Source organism: Phacochoerus africanus, chromosome 4, assembly GCF_016906955.1.
Source record: "Phacochoerus africanus isolate WHEZ1 chromosome 4, ROS_Pafr_v1, whole genome shotgun sequence".
NCBI classification, from domain to species: Eukaryota; Metazoa; Chordata; class Mammalia; order Artiodactyla; family Suidae; genus Phacochoerus; species Phacochoerus africanus.
Window position 1 is genome coordinate 51465087 of NC_062547.1, and position 17251 is coordinate 51482337.

Genomic DNA, 17251 nt, shown 5'->3' on the forward strand with positions numbered 1-17251 from the left:
ATGTTAGCACTGAATCCAAAACCAAGGAGGTCATCCTCTCCAGGCACAGGCTGTCAGCTGGCAGGAGAAGGTGACTGGGCCAGTTGTAGCCACGTAGGCAATGGACCCAGGCACAGGGCCCCTCAGAAACATTTGGTCCCCTGATCACGACCTTCCTTCTCTCCTCCTCTCCACCTCCCTATTAGGGATTCCAGGACAGTACTGATGTGGACACTACTCCCTTGCCAATGGACTTGAATTAGCCAGAGATTTCTCACCCAAGCCCTCACACAGCTCCCTGAGGTTCCCAGGGTTCAAGCATCAAAACTGGGGCTCACTCAGATACGCCATTTAAGCAACCTCATCTGGATGCCAAAACCACCTACTCTGGGCTGGGCTGGACCCCCTATTTCCCCTCCACCCCCTTCTCCATCTCTCCTTCTTCCTCTTTCATCCACCACTTTATCCATCCATTTTGTCCTGCTTAGTTCTCCCCCTCCTCCATCTACTCCTCCTCCATCTCCTCCACCTCCATCTTCCTGTTCTACTTCCTTCATCTTTATTCTTCTTGCTCTCACTCCTTTCTTTTTAACTCCTCCTAATTCACCTCCTCCACCCTTGATCCTCTGTATCCACCTTTCCTCTACATTCATCTCTCCTTGGCTAGATCTCCTTTGCTCCCCATCTTGCTCCTCCTCTTCCTGCATCATCTCCCCATGGTCCTCCTCCCCCAATTCCTTTTCTGGGCCAGAGGTCTGAGCTCTCACCTCAGGCTCCTCACATCTCTGGCATAAGCCCACACCCCACAGAGCCCTGAGCGGGCTGCACACTCAGTGTTTGGTGCTGGAGGTCCCTGTTATCTCAGCCCCAGACCTGAGTGGTCCAGGCACCCACCAGTGGCCTCTCTGTCCTTGAGGTATTGTTAGGGGTCAAGGGCACAGCTCATGCTCACCTTTCTGAACTTGCTGTTGGATGTGGGCCACTCCTCTCAAAATGGTAACAGGGTAACCAGGAAGGTGTGGGGATCAGGTGGGTCAGAGCAGGGCAGGCAGGTGAGTGAGTGCATCAGAGCAGGTCAGCAACCACGAGGGCCTCCAAACTGCCTGGGCACACGAAGCAGAGTGGGTGCTAAGCAACAGACAGAACTCTGGGTTCACCGCCATTCCACCCACAGTTGTGCCCATCCCATTGGCTAGGAGCAGCCCTGAACCATTGACCTGTAATTTGACTTTCCTTCGGGGGAGGGTCCTCTCTCCACACAGGGGAGGGAGACCAGGGGCAGGTGGATACTGGATGGAATGGACCTGGGCACCTGGACCCTCACAACCAGCTGTCCCTGAACCCTGATCTTCCTTCACTTCTCCTCTCCCCCTGCTCATTAGCAGTGTCAGGAGGATACTGATGTGGACACTAAGCCCTTGTGGTTGGTCTTGAATCAGCCAGGGATTTCCCACCCAGGCCTCACTCAGCATCTTGAGGTTCCCTGAGTCTGAGCATCAAACCAGGAGATCACACAAGTAAAACATTTGCAGGGACCCCAACCTAACCCCCAAGGAGCTGGCTTGGGCTGGTCTTGGCCTCCTGTCCTCCTGCTCCCCCTTTCTGGGCTGGTCGTCCTCCTGCTCATCCTTCTTGCCCTGCTCCTTCACTGTTCATATTTCCTCCTTCTCCCCTGTGCCACCTCCTGCTGCCCCACCCTCCCACTTCCATCTCTTCTCATCTCCATTTTGGTCTCACCTACCCCCCCTTCCCCATTCCAGATATCTAAGCTCTGACCTTGGCCTCCTTCATGAGCCTGGGCCCCTTGGATGCAGCTGGAAGCCCTCAGCTCCCTGAGGGGCTGCATCCCCCTTGCTTACCTTAAGTGCTCCAGTGTTGATGTCAGCTTAGCCACAGCTCAGGGGGAAGGGAGTCACCAGCTAAGTGGTCTCTGTCCCCAAGGAGCCCATTAGGAATGAGGGTTCAGGTCTTGCTCACCTTTCTGACCTCTCGCTGTTGGAGGTGCACCTCTCCCCAAGAAACAGTAACAAGGTGAATGAGAGGGTCAGTGGGTCAGAACAGGAAAAACACACAAACTCCAGAGCAGGTCAGAGACCATGAGGGCTCCCAACTGCCTTCGGACACAAAGCAGAGTGGGTGCCAGGCAGCTTCAGAACTCTGAGGTCACTGTCATTCCATCCACACGAGAGCCTGTCTCATTGGTTGGCATCAGCCCTGAGCCCTTTACCTGGAAACTCTTGCCTTCAGGGGAGGGTCCTATGACCAAGCCGATCTCCCCCAGGAGGCCTGGCCTTGTCCCACTGCCCCTCAGCCCACCCCCTCCTATGTGTCCAGCACCCCTTGGATAGGTGTGTGTCACTGTTGTGCATTGCTCCTGCCCTTTGGGCACCGCAGAGCTTTTGCACTTAAACCACCACTAGAGATCTTCATCATTACCTTGGGGACCAGTGTCAGTGGCTGTGTAACATGTGTATTATGGATCCATCATGATTTTGTTAAAGGCCCTTATTTTTGAGCTCTCAGATCTTTCCATTTGGCAAATACCCAGGAGCCCAGGGGGAGCCCCAGTCCCCTGCTCTTCCCCCATGTGGAGGTGCTGTCAGTCACCTGTGCCTGTGGTTTTAACTCAGGGCATTGGTGGTGCCCACTGACCCCAGCTGCGCTCTCTGAGACCACCTGACCCTCAGACCTTCCTTCCCAGCTGGGACCTTGAATACTGCTGAGGTAAGAGGTGCCTGCTGCCATGGCTTTTGCTTTCAATCTGCATATCCCTTAGGAGTGAGGCCCATATGCATATTTTATGTCTCCTCCCTTTGTATTGTGACCTATAGGTCACATCATTTCCCATCTGTTTGCTTTTAAAAAGTTGATTTCAAAAAAAAAAAGAGTTCCCATGGTGGTGCAGTGGTTAATGAATCTGACTAGGAACCATGAGGTTGCGGGTTTTGTCCCTCCCCTTGCTCAGAGGGTTAACGATCCGGCGTTGCCGTGAGCTGTGGTGTAGGTTGCAGACTCGGCTCCGATCCCTTGTTGCTGTGGCTCTGGCGTAGGCTGGCAGCTACAGCTCCAATTTGCCCCCTAGCCTGGGAACTTCCATATGCCATGGGAGCGGCCCAAGAAATAGCAAAAAGACAAAAAACAAAAAAAATAAAAATAAAAAAAATAAAAAGTTGATTTGTAGAAATTCTTCACTCATTAAGGACTTTAGAAGTGCAAGTGTTTTTTGTTTCATATTTTCTTTGACTTTTTGAGGGTTCCCCCCCATGCACATACTTGATTTCTGTGTATTTGAATCTGTCCCTTTTTATAAGTAGCCTCTAGGATTTCGTCTGACTTAGCAAGGCTTTTCCTATATATGTTAGCATTGTAGTAAGATTTATTTGTCTTCTTAGCTGCCATGGCCGCCCCTCTTTAACATTTTTTCAGTTTTTCTAGCTATGGTTGCTTAGTTACTCTGCATGTGAACTTTTGAAGCCACCCAAGCAGGCCTCAAAAGAGCTGGCATGACATTTTCCCTGGGCTCATCTGTGTCGTCCACTTAGGGAGAAGCAGGTCCATGGAGGAGCCGCCCTGGCAGTGGACACTGATGGTGGTGGGCTTGAGAGTTTCCTTCCTGGGCCTGGGATGGGGTTGGCAGGCTGGGCAGACAGTCACATTCCTACAGAGAGGGGTGGGTTTGGGGGGCCTCTATAACTTCCCTGACACCAAGAAACTCCTAGAGAATGGCAAACTGGGAGTTCCTGTTGTGGCTCATTGGAAATGAACCTGTCTTGTATTCATGAGGATGTGGATTTGATCCCTAACCCTGCTCAGTGAGTTAAGGATCCAGCATTCCTGAAAGTTTTTGTGTAGGTTGCAGACTTGGCTCTGGTTGTGGCATAGCCTGGGAGCTATAGCTCTGATTCAATCCCTAGCCTGGGAACTTCCTCATGCCACACCTGCGACCCTAAAAAAATAAAAGTAAAAAAATATACAGCAAAGTGAATAAGGCCACTGGTGGACCCATGCCAGTCCATTGTGCTGGTGGCCTGGATTATAGCAAAGTCACCTGGTACAGGTGTCCCCTCTAGCTCTGCCTCCCACAGTGGCACGTGTATGCTTTGTGCATGTGACCATGCAAATGTGCTATGTGCATGGGCATCTGGCTCCTCCTCTGGGCCCAAATGACCCACACTGAGCACAAGCATCTCATCACTGTTACCCACAGCATAGGGTGGAGCAGATATGGTTGCTCCCCAGTCTCCCCACCTCACCTAGGTATGTGCTGAGGGTACAGAGGGGCATGGGCACTGGTCCAGGACTGTCCAGCAGGGCAGGAATCCACAGCCCTTCCCATCACCCTCCCTCCTGGCCGGCAAGGCTTGGATATGGAGACCACATGAGGGAAGTTCAGCCCTGCATAAGCCAGCAGGAGTGGTGGCCCAGCCCCCAAGGCTTGAATGGCTGGGGGCCCTGGAGCATCAACTCACTGCCTCTGCCCCCAAGGGTGTCAGATGGGGCCCCCCACTGAAAGGAAACAGGAGAACTGAGGTTGACCATGGCCCCCATGGGGTTGATCCTGCTCAGCCAGCCCTCCTGCCTTGGGCTCTTGCCCTTCAACTTGTAGTCTGGACCCAGCACAGCAGCTACACAGGCCTGGAGACCCCCTACTGAGAACTGAGGTTGACCATGGCCATGGGGTTGATCCTGCTCAGCCAGCCCTCCTGCCTTGGGCTCTTGCCCTTCAACTTGTAGTCTGGCCCCAGCACAGCAGCTACACAGGCCTGGAGACCCCCTACTGACCACACCCACCATGTCACCACCCTGCTTGGGACAGCGTCTGAGGGGGCCCTGCTCCCACTCCCCTGCTCCAGTTTTCTCTTCACTTGGTACCTGTGAACCACTTTAAAACATTCTACTGATTTCCCCTATTCCCAAGTTCATGTGGGCAGGGTGGCCTCTGTTCTAGTCTCTGTGCCCTGGACAGCTCCTGGACACAGAGCGCAGGCCCCAGAATGAAATCAGTTTAAATATGTGTGGCTGGAAAGCATCAGTTCTAGAGATGCCCCTTGTTAACAGCACTGCCCTATGCACTTAAAAGTCAAAAGGGTAGATCTCGTGATTACATCACAGAAAAATAAAGAAAAGTGAGGTGCACACGATGTAAATTAAAACAGTAAAAATAAAGGTCAATATGCCAGTCACTACAATAATTGTAAAAGGGCCTCACTTACTCTTTGAAAGCAGTGATTTTAAGCAAAAACAATAAGTTCTACCTAAATGCAGATAAGGCTGACATTTTCTTGTGGGGTTAAGGATTCTGTGTTGTCAGTGCAGGGGCTTGGGTTGCTGCTGTGGCACAGGTTTGATTCCTGGCCCAGGAATTTATGCATGCTGCAGACATTGCCAAAAAAGAAAAAGAAAAAAAAAACATTTCGGAAACATATGTGTATGTATTTCCCATTGTAGCTCAGCAGGTTAAGAACCAAAATAATATCCATGAGGATGCAGGTTTGATCCCTGGCCCCACTCAGTAGGTTAAGATTCCCTCATTGGCACAAGCTATGGCATATGTTGTAGGTGCCGTTCAGATCTGGCATTGGGGAGTTCCTGTCATGGCTCAGTGGTTAACAAATCCGACTGGGAACCATGAGGTTGTGGGTTTGGTCCCTGGCCTTGCTTGGTGGGTTGAGGATCTGGTATTGCCAGAGGTTGTGGTGTGAGTCGCAGATGCGGCTCGGATCTGGCACTGCTGTGGCTCTGACATGAGCTGGTGGCTGCTGCTCTGGTTGGACCCCTAGCCTGGGAAACTCCATGTGCTGTGGGTGTGGCCCTAAAAGACAAAAAGACAAAAATAAATAAATAAATAAATAAATAAATAAAGATCTGGCATTGGTGTGGCTGTGCCTTAGGCTGGCAGCTGTAGCTCCAATTGTACTCTTAGCCTGGGAACTTCAATAGGCTGCAGGTGTGGCCTTAAAAAGACAAAAAATAAATAGAAACATACAAAACAAAACACATGTATGGCCAAAAATATACAAGTTTAGTGGGGAGTGCCCTCTTGGGTATTTCAGACCCAGAACACAATGACTGCTCTGTGGTGCCCTCAGTTCTTCCTTGTTGATGGATTAAAAACCCACAGATTTGGAAACAAAGACTCATTTCTCAGTGGATCACAGGTCTGAGCAGAATTCACAATGGGAATTAGAAATACTTCAAGTGACTACACCAACCGGCATGTGGGAGGCAGCTCAAGTGGATTTCAGGAGAAGAGTAGCATCAGTGTGGTTGAACCAGGTGACAAGAGACACTGCAAGTCCATGAGCAGGTCATGAGCTCATGGGACTGGATGCAGAATGGGCTGATCCAAGGGCAGGAGAACAGGTTTGAAGAGGGCCCGGGAGGGCCCAGGCACTGGTCCTTCCAAAAGGCCTGGAGCTCATGACCATGCAGGTGAGCACACAGCTCAAGGGCCTGGGGGTGGATGAAAACTCCCCAGGAGCCTGCTCACCTGAGGCTCAAGAGCTATGCCAGGGGGGTCCAGTGGATGCAGCCTCACTGATAGTTTTCACTGAGTTCACTGGACATAGTGGGAGCCTTGTCATTGGCAGAAAGCCATTTGTGGTCCTGGCCACATGGATGTGCACCAGTGATGCCCACCAGGCCACAGATGCCATGGAATTCTGCAGAGAGTGAGGGGAGTCTGGGGGCCTCTGCAGGACAGGTGATTGTTCAGTGACAAGAAAGTCCCTGAGGGCTGTGAGCACAGGTAGCCAGAGTGCCTGGCTCCCTTCCACCCTGCCTGGTCCCTGCAGAGGCACCAGGCTCTCCATCCCTCTGTATATTCTGCCCTGCCAATGACCAGCACTGGGAGGCTGGCCAAAGCTCCACTCTCCTGACTGTTCCCAGACTGGCCCAGGCTGCAAGGTCCTGAGGGGATGCCACAAGGACACATCCAGTTCACCACTGTGTGTGATCATCTACCACTTCTGATTTTTTGATCCTTACAGAGTTGAAAGTGCCAATGAAAATCAAAGGAGGAGGAGGAGTCCTAGAACCTGGTACCTCAGGAGTGCTGAGACCCAGCTGGGGTGGGTGAGCAGTGGGAACTTGATCTCTGTCCAGAAGCTCTGTTAAGGCTGGTCAGTATAAGTCCCACCCAAGGTCACACTGCAAAGGGACAGAGTCACAAAAGAGGACCTCCTTTGCTGCCACATCTTCTGTCTCTGTCTCTCTCTGTCCATCTGTCTCTCTGTCTCTGTCTCTCTCTGTCTTGAACTCCACCAGCTCCTGGACTGAGCCCAGGTCCCTCACTCTGACCACCAGAGCTCTTTCACCTGGTCCTGTGGTGCCCATCCAGTGTCACCATCTGTTCTATCTGTGGAGCCAGCTGCACCATGATCATTGCAGATAAGGACCAGTCCTGTGTTGCAAGTGACACTGGATGCCACATCTGTGTTCTCTTTGGATGGCAAGTGTGACAGATCCCAGCTCTGGCCCCAGCCTTTCCCTGGAGTGGGAGTGACCCAGCAAGTCTGCTCCCCCCTGCAAAGCAGCCCTGAGAAACCCAGCTGCTTCCAAAGGCAAGAAGAAGCAGACAAACTAGGAGGGAAAAATCAAATTCCCAATTTGCAGAGGACATGGCTGACTAGACAATCTCGGGGCAGGTGCATGTGTATTTTTCAAGGAAAGTTTTATCCGGATATATACCCATGAGTGGGACTACTGGGTCATATGGTAGTTCTATGTATAGTTTTCCAAGATACCTCCATACTGTTCTCCATAGTGGTTGTACCAGCTTACATTCCCACCAACAGTGCAGGAAGGCTCCCTTTTCTCCACAACCTCTCCGGCATTTGTTATTTATGGACTTATTAATGATGGCCATTCTGACTGGTGTGAGGTGGTATCTCATGGTAGTTTTGATGTGCATTTCTCTAATAATCAGAGACATTATGCATTTTTTCATGTGCTTGTTGGCCACCTGTATGTCTTTCTTGGAGAAATGTCTATTCAGGTCTTTTGCCCATTTTTCAATTGGGTTGTTGACTTTTTTGCCATTGAGTTGTATAAGTTGTGTGTATATTTTAGAGATTAAGCCCTTGTCTGTTGCATCATTTGAAACTATTTTCTCCCATTCTGTAAGTTGTCTTTTTGGTTTATTTTGGTTTCCTTTGCTGTGCAAAACTTGTCAGTTTGACCAGGTCCCACTGGTTTATTTTTGCTTTTATTTCTGTTGCTTTGGGAGACTGACCTGAGAAAACATTTGTAAGGTTGATATCAGAGAATGTTTTGCCTATGTTCTCTTCCAGGGGGTTGATGGTGTCTTGTCTTATATTTAAGTCTTTAAGCCATTTTGAGTTTATTTTTGTGCATGGTGTGAGGGTGTGTTCTGTTTCATTGATTTGCATGCAACTGTCCAGATTTCCCAGCAATACTTGCTGAAAAGACTATCTTTTTCCTATTTTATGTTCTTGCCTCCTTTGTCAAAGATTAATTGACTGTAGGTGTCTGGGTTTCTTTCTGCATTCTCAATTCTGTTCCATTGGTCTGTATGTCTGTTTTGATACCAGTACCACACTGTCTTGATTACTGTATCTTTGTGATATTGCCTGAAGTCTGTGAGAGTTATGCCTCCTGCTTGGTTTTTGTTCCTCAGGATTGCTTTGGCAATTCTGTATCTTCTGTGGTTCCATATAAATTTTTGTATTCTTTGCTCTAGTTCTGTGAAAAATGTCATGGGTAACTTGATAGGAATTGCATTGAATCTGTAGATTGCTTTGGGTACTTTGGCCATTTTTACAATATTAACTTTTTCATCCCAGGAGCATGGAATATCTTCACTGATTTTTAACTTCCCACTGGTTGACACAGAATTATGGTGACCTGAAGAATAAAAGAGGTGGTTGGATTGTAAGGCTGCATTCTAGACCTCCTCATTTTATTCTACTTTATTTTATTTTATTATTTTATTTGCTTTTAGGGCACGTCTGCAGCATATTGAAGTTCCCAGGTTAGGAGTCAAATGGGAGCTGAAGCTGCCGGCCTACACCACAGCCACAGCAATACCAGATCTGAGCCACATCTGCAACCTACATCCGAGCTCACAGCAATGCCAGATCCTTAACCCACTGAGTGATCCCATGAATCGAACCCATATCTTCATGAATAATAGTCAGGTTTGTAAACCTCTGAGCCACAACAGGAACTCTTAGACCTCTTTAAACCAAGTCTTCAGGCAAACGGTTGCCCCAGTGTCCCATCGTGGAGGCAGTTCTGAGCACAAGAAGTCCTGGTGCTCCAGGGCTGACCACATGGCCATGTCCTCAAACAGCAGAAAGAAGGGAAAGAGTGACTCACATTCCCAAGTCTTGTGTTTATAAAACCAGCACCTATAGCAGAGACCCAGCAACCAAGCCAGCAGTTCTGAGGCAGAAGTAGGTCAGGCTGAGCTGTGAGCTCAAGATGAGTTTTCTATTTAGAGCCTCCTTGACAAAAGCAGCATCTCCAGATATGGGCCTTTAGGAAACTGAGAGCTTAGAGATCCTGCATGGCTGCAAAAGAGCCGCCTCCTGGATGCCCTCAATCCCAAGGCACAGGAGCACAGCCAGCCTCCTGCAGCCTGTGCCCTCGTGGAAAGTCAAATCTGCCTTTGGCTGTGGGGAAGCTGCAGATACCAGGGCTTGCCAGGGGAGGACCAGTGCCTGAAGATAAAATTACCTTTTCTCAAGGTTGCAATAGCACTTGCAAAGAGCTTCTTACAGGCTGACTTCCAGACCTCCCTTGTGGTGCAGGTGGCCATCCCCGCACCCTATCCCCAGGGAATCCTGTGCTGCCTCTTGTGAACCCTCAGCCACATCAGGCCTTCCTGTGGGTTGCCCCTGCCACCCTGTGCCCAGGACACCATGATACCCTAAGTGCCACTCATTTACATTTATTAAGCACCTTTACATTTATTAAGCACCTTTACATTTATTAAGCACCTACTGTGTGCTCAGTGCCTAACAGTATCTAAATGAACCAGCCCTTCCAAACCCACCAATAGTGGAAATAGAGATTTTACCCTAAAAGACCATGTTTCTCTTAAAGTCCTTTAGCATCTTTGGGCAGAGGGCAGGCCCTACTTGTTGGGGAAGAGCCCACTTGGCAGGCAGGAAGGCCACCACACTGAAAGGCTGACCACCTAAGAGGTGCAGGCAGGGCCCCCAATGCCCACACCCCCCCCCCCGAAGGGTACTCAGAGTCAGGGACTTGTGCCCTCTGTGCTCTGCTGAAATCGGGCACCTGGGCAGCACTTCCACTGGCCAGGGTTTGTCTTTTCCATCATTTCACTTTGCAAGTGCTCCCCCTGACATGTGAGTGTGCAGATAATGCAGAAATGCAGTCTTTCAGTTGGTTTTATTTTATTTTAAAATATATTTATTTATTTAGAGGTATATAAAAGTTCCTTGGCCAGAGATTAAATCCAAGCCACAGCTGCCAAAACTCAGAATCATTTAACCCACTCTGCCAGGCAGGGAGATCCTGCACCACTGCAGTGACCCAACCCAAGCCACTGCAATAGATCTATACATAGTATTTGATTTTTTGGAGCTATTATAAATGTTAGTTTTAAAATTTCTCATTCCCAATATTAATCTTTCCATTGCAATCTTGCATGCTGATGCCTCACCAAACTTGTGTAATAGTTCTACAAGTTTCTCTTAGAGATTCTTTGGAATTATTTATACAGATAATCATGTCATCTGCGAATAAAGAGAGTTATAGTTCGCCTTTTCCAGTACATGCATTTTTATTTCTTTTTCACTGGGATGGCTAGGACTTCCAGTATGATGTTGCGTAAGATTGGTAAGACTAGATTTCTTTGTTTTGTTACTAATCCACCTTTTGCTGTTATATGTCATATAAGCTGTATTTTTATGTAGATGACCCTTATTGTTGCCAAAACTCAGCCTCTGTCCACCAGTGCTCAATAGAAATGCAGAGACAGCTTTTATTGCTTTGCCAGGCAAAGTAGCCCACAGCAGGTTAATGCTCTAAAGACTGTGCCCTCTTTGGGAGAATTGTGGGGAGTTTTATAGTAAAAAGCAAATGAAACAAAACAGGCTTTCAGATAGAAATCAGGATTGGGGGGAAAAAACATGCATTGTTCTTTTTTAAGGGGTTGTTTGTCACCAAAGCTGGTGTCAGGAGATCTCAGCATGATCAGGGTGGTTGTCTTCTGGGTTATTGCCTAGAATAACAGTACTTGAGAAATGGGCATATCAATCACAGATTAGGAAAAAAACTAGGATATATCCTGAAAAAAACATCATGTGCTAATCATCTTTAACCCACAGGCAATTGTGCTCAGGGTGCCTAATCTTTAGCTTATGGGTGATTGAGTGAAGCCATGGGTGAGAAAGACAATGAAAGACTCCATGCTGTTCAGTTTTAAGTATTCCTTTCTAAAATAACCATAAGGAATATAACTTTTCTCTTAGGTGCATAAGATGTCTATGACATTCTGTGTATCCCTTGAGAGGGAAGCAGGATCCTGCCCCAAGGCTGTACTGTTTTTTCACTGATCCTCCTTTGATTTTGCATCTCCTTCCTTCCCTAACCAGAAATTGTCTGAATCTGCCCCTGGGAACTCAGGGAAGGCCATGGAGGCTGAATGAGGCCCATTTCCTAAAAACAAGAAATGTGGGACACAGACAATCTTTTGTGCCAGGAGCCCCAAAAGGCCTTGCTCAGTTACAGTGATTGGCTGTGACTGTTTCAGTTGTTGGAATAACTAGAATTCCCTTATTCTCTGGAAAGTTCCCCCTCATCAGCTGTTCCCCTCGCTCTGATATGTTACTCTTTGTGTTTTCATGGTCAGAAAAAATGTGCAAGCATTGGTATGCAACTGGGAGATGCAGATAGAGAATCATGGAAACAGGTATGGTGAAGAGTGAGGTTTGGTGCTCTGTGGTTTCAAACTCCCACTCCAGGTGGCTGGTTTTTTTGGGTTTTTTTGTTTTTTGTTTTTGTCTTTTTGCCTTATCTAGGGCCGCTTCTGCGGCATATGGAGGTTCCCAGGCTAGGGGTCGAATCAGACCCGTAGCCACTGGCCTCTGCCAGAGCCTCAGCAACATGGGGACCGAGCCGTATCTGCAACCTACACCGCAGGTCAAGGCAACGCCTGATCCTTAACCCACTAAGCAAGGCCAGGGATCTAACCCTCAACCTCATGGCTCCTAGTCGGATTTGTTAACCACTGCACCACGACAGGAACTCCCAGGTGGCTGTTTAGAAAAGGGTTTTTGAGAGTCAGGAAAGCCTTGAGAATCTCCACCCAGAACAGCAGCCAGAAAGCAGTTCCTGCATTGGCCTCTAGGTGGCAGTAGACCAATCTCTAGATCAGGAACAAAACCAAATCCAGATTATGCAAGGGCCCTGCTCTCCCTAAAAGAGGCTTCCCACGTGGAAGAAAGTTAGTACAGAAGAGCTCATGGAGTCACAGTGCCTAAGTGGAAGATGGCAATTCCTCTCCCCATCTTCCCCATGTCTAGACACCTAGTACCAATAAGCATGCATTCCATCTTGAAACTTTGTTCTCCAGTGACTTCCATGAGGTCATCCTGGTTTTCATGCTGCATTAGCAGCTACTCTTGATGCTTGCTTTATCCATAAGAAATAAGTAACATACCTAAATGAGAACCTGTGTCCATCTTGACCCAGAGTCTATTATTCTTACAGAATACCACAATGTCAAGGCCCTAGTCAAAGGCATGGTCACTGTGGCCTGTGAGACAGGTCTTGTGCAACAAAGAATGAGACAACAAAAAGGAAAGGATGAACAGGAGTCAGATCTACATGAGGAGAAGACAATGAGGCGTTATGCACCAATGTTCTTTCTCGCATTATGAACTGTAATGGACCAGGTGGTGCTTCAACTGATTGATGTTTATGCCATTTGATCCTCCAAACAGGTCTACAAGTGTTTCCATTTTTCAGATGAGGATGTGGAGTAGGAAGTGTTGGGTCACCTGACCAAGAGTTAAGGTTTTACAGACTTGGGGACTGATCAAGAAGAATGAGGTGGCCATGAGATGGCAGGTGTCCATAATGAGCTTTACCAGGGTGCACTCTGCCAGGTTGTTGCTAAGGGATGTCCCTCACAATATGAGACCTTCTAGAAGCTATATCACAGGGAGTACCATCCAAGGTGATGAGAGCAGGGGAGCTGCTGGGGTAGAGGGAAATGACAGGGGGTTGTGGGTGTAGGTGACATCATTCAGCAGCATGGGAGGAGCCTCTGCATCAGAGAGCACCAGTGGGAGTTGTGGCTTGAGGTCTTTGACAGCCAGATGTTTGTCTTATCTATGACTAGCAGATGCTGTGTGCAGTGGAGTATGATAAACAGACAGGTTCTAAATGGTTAAAAATCTGCTTATTGGGACACTGTAACAACTGGGTGTGTGAAATTAAGTATTATGCTGATGGGCTTGGAGCTAATGGGTCCTGGCCAGCTGTGCAGAAGTAAAAAATATGGGGCTAGTATACATAAGGCTTCCTTGACTCACAGATGTAACCAAGCTCATCCAGCTGGTATAAGGGAGGCTGGGGCTTAAGCCCTATTGCTCAATGGCCAGCTGGCATAGACTCTTCCTGACCAAATGGGCATTGGGTTCTTTTGGCCCAGGCACATGTGTCCCCCCTCCTCACACAACACCCTCCTGACTGCTGATTGGGATTCCAGATCCCAGGCAGGAAATGAGGATGTAACTTACACTCAGGGAAATTATGCCTGGAAGTAACCTTCCCAAGACCTAGTCTTAATCAGCCTTTTTTCTTCTATCTCAAGCTTTGCCATGGTTGCTCCAACAACACTTTAGGGAATGGTCCAGAGCACACTGGAAGTGGGTTCTAATTTTGTGTTCTAGCTGCGACACTCTCTGTCCCCCATCTGTGGAAGTGTCTGTCCCAGAATTTCCTGCCGGTGAACCTGAGGTCCTAAGGGTAAGTCAACATCAAACATTCTGTTCCACCCCCATCACACAGCAACATGTCCTGGAAATGTGAGGGTTTAGGGCCTGGCCCCATCCCTTGGACCATTTTTGATGTTCTTCATCATATACTGCAGCTTGATTTTTATTTCTATAAATTGTGGCCACTGGACATTGGTCCTTCCAGGGTCGTTTATCTGGGTCCCTTCTAGAATAATCCACTTGGACAGAGAAGGAGGTGAGTCTGTCCCAGGAGGGGATGCCACATGTGAACTTGGAGGGGAGGAGGAAAAGAGATGGAATTACTCTGAGGGATGTCTTGTTCCCACCTTTGCTGTGAGTATGAAAACCCTCTCACTCCCTGCTGGACTCAATCTCCTTTGGACACTCAGATGAGAGGACAGGAAGTGTGTGGCAAGGGGAGAAGTAGAGAAGAGGGAGTTACTTGATTAGCCTTACACAAGATCACTTTCCTGTACATATTTTTCATTGTAGATACTCAGCTCTATTTGATTTCTTTCTCCTTTTTTTAAGGCTATATATATATATTGTTTGTTTGTTTTGTTTACTTTTTAGATCAGCACCTGTGGCATAGAAGTTCCCAGGCTAGGAGTTGAATCAGAACTGCAGCTGCCAGCCTACACCATGGCCACAGCAGTGCCAGATCCAAGCCACAGCTGCAAATTACACCACAGCTCATGGCAATGCCGGGGCAAGATTTTTTGATGAAATTATTCACAAAATAAAATAAGAATATACAAAAGAGTCATCTATTGGAGAAAATATTATAAGTTGGATATAAACCACATTATGTAAATCTAATTTTCATATTATGTTTAATAGTAACATGAATTCTGGAAATCTGTTGGTGCTGGACAATTGTCTTATGATAGACATGTGTATTCCAGGGAGGGTATTTTATTGTGCAATTTATCTTCCTTACACTTTATCATCTTAAAAAAAAGATGGTGCTGAAAGAAAAAATAAAATTGTGATGGGCAGAGAGGGGAAGGGGTGGTGGAGAACCTACATCAATGCTTTGTGTTTCCTGGATATCGCTGCCTACATACATCCATGGTTCATTTGAGGTCAAGGACAGTCCTGTAAATGAAGAAAAAAAAAAGTTTCATTCTAAGTACAAAGATAAAATCCAACCCAAAATACATAAAAATCTTCCTGAGCTTGAGTAATAATATCTAAGAGTGATTTTCTAGCTATAGTTGGTCTTTATTTCCTACTGCTATTATCAAAATTCCAGGTAATTCTTATAAATTTATAACTGTGCCATCACATTTAGATGGCACATTAGAGATGATATCATTTCAGTCCTACATAATCTTAGCCCAAACATGGAATAAGAACATTTTACAGTTCATTGTATGATGCCAGCATCACCAGATAAGAAAATTAAAGGAAAGTATATCATAAATAATTATATATATAGGCAAATATTTGACATTAAATCATTTCCTTGATATATAAAAAAGATAATACAGAGTTCCTGTTGTAGTGCAGTGGTTAACAAATCTGACTAGGAACCATGGGGTTTCGGGTTCGATCCCTGGCCTTGCTCAGTGGGTTAAGGATCTGGCATTGCTGTGGCTCTGGTGTAGGCCGGCGTCTTCAGCTCTGATCAGACCCGTAGCCTGGGAACCTCCATATGCCATGGGAAGCAGCCCTAAAATGGCAAAAAAAAAAAAGATAATACATCTTATCCAAGAAGTATTTAATCAAAAAAGTGGAAGTTTGAGTAGTAGCAGTGGCAATGGCTGCAGCAGTGCTCCAACTCTCTATTTGATGCAGGCTCCACCTTTTATTTTTTTTAATTACTCAATGAATTTATTACATTTATAGTTGTACAATGATCATCACAATCCAATTTTAAAGAATTTCCATCTCACGACCCCAGCGCATCCCCCCACCCCCCAAAATGTCTCCTTTGGAAACCATAAGTTTTTCAAAGTTTGTGAGTCAGTATCTATTCTGCAAAGAAGTTCATTGTGGCCTTTTTTCGGGTTCCATATGTCAATGAAAGCATTTGATGTTGGTGTCTCATTGTCTTACTGACTTCACTTAGCATGATAATTTCTAGGTCCATCCATGTTGCAAAAAATGCCGATATTTCTTTCCTTTTAATGTCTGAGTAATATTCCATTGTGTATATATGTACCACATCTTCTTGATCCACTCCTCTGTCGATGGACATTTTGAGCCTGAGAGAGGTCCTCAGCCAGCAGCCAGGCATCCAGCTTGGCGAAGCCATTGACCCAAGCCCCTTGGTGGCACCTTGTTCACCCAGGGGCAGCATAGGCGCCCAGACCCCAACTCCAAGATAGGAGGCAAGCTGAGCAAGAAGAAGAAGGGGTACAGTGTGAATGATGAGAAGGCCAAGGACAAAGACAAGAAGGCCAAAGGAACTGGGGCAAAAGAGGAAGGAACCCCGAAGGACAATGAGATCCAGGTGGCTGCGGAGACCCTAGAGGGGAAGGAGGGCAAGGAAGATGCCATCTAGGCAGCCAAGGAAGAAGCACCAAAGGCAGAGACGGAGCAGAAGGAGGGATTGGAGGGGACGCAGGAGCCCCCAAGGGATGCTGAGCATGAGGGGGCAGCTGCCTAGGCCCAGGGGCGGGCAGTGAAGCCCCCAAGGCTTTGGAGGCTGAGGTGATGGTGGAGTCCATGGTCCCCACCAAGGATGACAAGAGCAAGGAGGCAGGGGAACCCACCTAGACTGAGGCTCCCAAAGGTTCTGCTGGGGAAGAAAAGTGATGGGGCCCCAGCTTCAGACTCAAAACCCAGCATCCTTGAGGCTGCCCCATCCACCAAAGAGACCCCAGCAGCCACAAGCACCCAGTTCCATGCACAAGGCCCGGCCCCCGCAGCCCCCACAACCCCACAGATGAGGTCAAATCTGAGGCCCTGAGCTAATTCAGTTCAAACCATAGGAGTCAAAGTAACAAAGACTGGAGAAAAAAATGCAGCTTATCCATGATCTGTCTGTCTCTCTTTCTCTCTCTGTCTCTCTCCTCTCCTACACTAACTGGTTTCAAATTGGAAGTAATGATAAGTATTATCTGAGAAAAGGAATGTGGTCCCATCAAGGGAGGGAGGGGGTGGGGAGAATCCAAATAGTGTCTTTGTGGGGGAATATCTAATATACCTTCAGTCACCTCTCCCAATTAGCACTGAATGTCCCATTTCAGCACTGAAATGTCTGAAAGTACAGTACCTCTCTTTGTATCTGAACTGCTGTTACATGCACTCTGCCACTAAGATCCCAAACATCTCGTCTTCTCCAAGGGGGAACTGGGAATGAAGCATTT

The 17251-nt window shown here is 47.5% G+C and overlaps 1 pseudogene; it reads left to right on the forward strand.

The window, feature by feature from the left end:
- Positions 1 to 6405: 6405 nt before the first annotated feature.
- LOC125124515 (brain acid soluble protein 1-like) lies at positions 6406 to 16851 on the forward strand (annotated as a pseudogene).
- Positions 16852 to 17251: the final 400 nt, after the last annotated feature.